The following is a 4230-nucleotide window of genomic DNA, read 5'->3' as shown; positions in this document are numbered from 1 at the left end:
TAGGATTATCTGATTTGTGTCCTCTGACCTTTGTAAACTAAGAAAGTCTAATTGTTATCATCACAAACAAATGCTTTTTTTTTTTTTTTAATGTAAAGGAAATAGGAGTAAGGATTTGTTTTGTTAAGATGATGAAAGTTTCTTATAGGCATTGCCATTTAAAAATCACAATTGCCTTGCTCATTGCGGATGTATAGATTGGAAGGGATCTAAATGTCCTGAGGAGGAGCGAGGCTCTAGGTCAGCACAGTGTGGATTTATATAGATGTAAAGATGGGTTTATACAGATGCAAGCAGGAAGAGCAGCCTCACGGCCTCTGGCACGTCTGCACAATCATCTTGTGACTCAGTCAGAGGAATGGAGTGGTGTTCAAAGCCGAGCCTCATTATTGGGAGACAGCCTTCCCTATCCTGGGGAAAGCAGAAATGGGAATCCTATCTGCAGACAGTGTGTGTGAAAGGCCTGGAGCCCTCCCACAGGGCTCCTTTCTTGCTTTCTTTGCCCCCCCCCCCCAAGTAGAAATGGTGAGATGCCCCCACCCCAGCCTTGTGGAGCTGGAGCCATTTCATAATAACCCAGAAGCCTGTCTGGGAAAGATGCAGTTTGGAAGGCATTTTGTCTTTAGGGGACACCTTTACCTAGCAAACTGGAGGGTTTATAAAACCCAAGACCCAGTCCTCTTTTCCAGCTTGTGATACGTTGTGGCTGAGGAAGGCCCAAGAGCTTGCCTCTCGTTTGGGCATCCTGGGGAGGCAGGTTCTTACACCGAATGACGGGCGAGATGTGGAGAGTTGGAATAAGGGGTTGAATCTAGCAAGATACAATTTGAAGGGATAAGTTATGCTCTCAGGTTTAATAATCAAATAACCATCCAAGTACAGGACAGGGAGATGTGGCTGCTGAGCATTACAAGAAGATCTGGGGGGTTGAGCTGTAGGCCATTCCTTAAATTCGTTTCTAATGTGATGAAGTCAAGATAAAAGTAAATGGGATTTAAAAGAGTGGATGTGATCTTCGGCCACCTCATTCCAGCTGTCCTGGGTTCTACGGCCCCAGCGGTCTCTCCTCCCTCTGCCTGGGGTGGAGCTGGCCGTTTCTGTGCTTGGGGGCACCATAGTGCAGGAGCCCTGTTAGTTAGCAAGGTGGGGATTCTTGAACAGGTTCGACCTGAAGTATCTCTGACTGGGGAGGGGAGTGAAAATGTCTTCTCAGGAGCGCGAGCATCTGGGATTGATTATGAATCACAGTCTGAAGCTGCCTCCTTCCAGCATGTTGTTTGAAAGAGATGCGCTCGACTCCATATGTGACGTGTATCTGGTTAATTTTTTATTGTATTTATTTTTGTAATGTAAAATTTGTTTGTTAAAATGGATGCTTTGGGAAGTCGTTCCCTGACTGTTTTAATGGCTCTGAACCGCCCCCCCCCCCCGCCCCACTGCGTCCTGGTGGTGGAGGCTGGTGATGGTTTGTGTTTGTGTGTCTATGTTGGGGCCTAAGAATTGGGGCCATAGGTGACAGCAGGAGGGTTTAGAGCCATGCTACATGGTGTGCATTTAGGAACATTTAGCTTGGAGAAGACAAGGAGTGAGGTGGCAGTGAACAACAGTCTTGTGGAAGGGGCACTGAATTCTGGTTCCCCAGGGGTTAGGATGGCACCAATAGTTGGGAGGCAAGTTGATTCTGAATTAAAAGTACAGCAGTGACCAGAGCCATGAGCAAGTGAAAGGATGCTGTCTTCCTGATTTCTCTGCTCCTGAAGACATCTGTGCAGAGCCAGATGGTGGGAGGCTTCCTGGGGGAGGAGATTCAGGCAGGTTTCCCTTAGAGTTGGAAGAGCCCACCTCCAGGCTCGGGTTTTCCATCCTGGAGGCTACCGCGGGGACTCCTGCTGCTGACTCCCGAGGCAGGGATGGTCCCGAGTGGTCTGGCAGTTGCAGGGTCTGCGCTCTTGCCTGTGCCCTGCTGACTTGGCGCTTGCTCGTATAACGGAGACCTACGGAGAAAGGGTGCTTTGTAAGTGTAAATGTTATCAAGCACACATTGCTTCCTTTCCTTTGCAGCCAAGCAAAGTCATGCGATAAAGATGTTTTTTTTCCAGCATAACCTTTTCCATGTGGCTTTCTATACCTCTTTCCTCTGGGAGTTCACTAGGTTGAATTCAACTTTCTTGGCTTAGAATCCAAGTTGCAATGTTTGGACTTAACTATTTGGTTTAATCTTAGATACACACACACACACACACACACACACACACGTGTATATATATGTATATACACAAGCAGGTACGTTTAAGCAGAATTTTAAATTCTTGAAGTATTTATCTATGGCGTCTGGAGAGAGCAGCTACAAGCCTGCCGTCTGGTTGTACACCTGTGTTGAATGTATAGTGTGCTAAGGGCATAAATGTTTTTTAGGGCTTGGAGGATGTCATACATTTTTAACACAGGTAACTCTGCTTTCCATATGTCTTTTCCGGTGAGTCAGGAGAGGGGTTCCTGCAGTAGTTTGGGGATGCTGGTGGTTCTGCCCTGCGGTAGGGCAGCTGCGGATGGTGTGATGAGTGTGGCTTGGGAGGGTATCAAGGAAAAGGTGGGTTTGAGGGAAGACAAGACCAGTTCTCTTTTTCCCCTGGTGATATTTCTACTGGTACCTCATCTATTTTCGTACTTCTACTGCTGTTCCAGTCTGTTTTCTCTTTCTGCTACCGTGGCGAGAAGAACTTCCACTAGCGGCCCTCCAGGCCAACACGGGGTCCTGGTGGGGACCGGGCAGGGCTGGTGGCCACAGCCCTCGGTGGGGGTTGTGGGGGCAGGAGACGCCACGGACACGGGTGCTCCCCTCTCCATCAGCCTTATCGCCCCAGCATTGGAGACACAGATGAGGTTAACTTTGATGTCATAGATTTACAACTGATTTCCTGTTCTTTAAATTCGATAGCAACAAAATCGCGCATATGGTTTTACATCCTGGCCTGGGTCTAACACGACATGTCCTGTTTTGGTTTCGTGCTGCCACGGTAGATGGGGCGTTCGAGTTGGCGGCATGTTGGCATCTGCCCAAGGTTGTGTTCATTTCCTCTAGACGTCATGACTCAAACCACAGCCGCTGGGCGTACAATGGTAGGGAAGCTGGGAAGTGAATGTTCACCCATCGGAAAGAATTCGGACTGGGCAGAACTGGCGTGGGTCTGTCACCTTGACCCTGGCCCTTGGGTCCCCAGGTCATGGCAGGTTTCATACTCAGCAGTCAGACAGGCCTTTCCTGATGGACGGATTTGGGGACATTGTTTCTAAGTGCATCAGTGCCTGCAAAAAGAGACTGGCTCAGCCCCGCAGGAGCAGACCTGGCCAGAGACCTCCTGCTGCTTTCCCTTCTTCTGGAAGCCTCTCTTAGCCTTAGTGTGGGTGCCTTTTGTTTGCAGGAAGAAGGGTTGCTAGTGCTTCTTGAGATCATTAAGTACCGCTGAGGGTTCTGGAAAGTGCTGTCCCGGCGATGCTGTTTCTGAGGGCAGAGCTACCTGCCAGCATCTTGTTCTCCTGGCTTCTGTGCTGCGCTGGATTCCAGGATCTGAACTTATCTGTCCGGATTAAGATGGGTTTTTGAAGGAGGAAGTGAGACTGGCTAGCCTGAAATAGTTTTTTTTTTTTTTTTAAATTAGACTTTTATGAGTGAAGACTCCTAACTCAGAGGGGAAAACAGTCGTGCAGTGGACCTCATTCATTCGCAGTGCTGCTGAGAGCAGCTGATGCTTCTTCACCATCAGTGTAAGAGGCTGTGCAGAGCAGGGGGTGGGGACCTTATCGGCTGTATTTGGATGCTGGGGCTCAGCACATGAGAAGTGCTCAGAAGTGGTGATTGGATGAAGGTTTTTCAACAGGAGAACATACTTGTGAGCATTTTAGAATTTTCTTAAGAACTGCATCTAATAATTAGAAGGCACTCTTAATCTAATTGTCAAAGTAGATCTTTCATAATTTCTATCTACAGTAATTCATTAGCTTATTGGGGGAAAGCTATGTATTTGCAAGCATTTTTAGCATCTTATTTATTTATTTATTTATTTAGATGTAGTGTTCCATGATTCATTGTTTGCATATAACACCCAGTGCTCCATGCAGTACGTGCCTCCCTTAATACCCATCACCGGGCTAACCCACCCCCCCAACCCCCTCCCATCTAAAACCCTCAGTTTGTTTCTCAGAGTCCATAGTCTCTCATGGTTCGTCTCC

At 47.8% G+C, this 4230-nt stretch overlaps 1 protein-coding gene across 9 annotated transcripts in view; it reads left to right on the top strand.

Annotated features, from left to right (window-relative positions):
• Nucleotides 1–4230, top strand: part of TIAM2 (TIAM Rac1 associated GEF 2) — a 226013-nt gene that overhangs the window by 125610 nt on the left and 96173 nt on the right. The gene's annotated exons all lie outside the window — the stretch shown is intronic.

This window comes from Phoca vitulina, unplaced genomic scaffold (genome assembly GCF_004348235.1).
Source record: "Phoca vitulina isolate PV1807 unplaced genomic scaffold, GSC_HSeal_1.0 scaffold9, whole genome shotgun sequence".
Classification (NCBI taxonomy): Eukaryota; Metazoa; Chordata; class Mammalia; order Carnivora; family Phocidae; genus Phoca; species Phoca vitulina.
The sequence above is the reverse complement of the archived record's forward strand: the minus strand, read 5'-3'. Positions and strand labels throughout refer to the sequence as shown.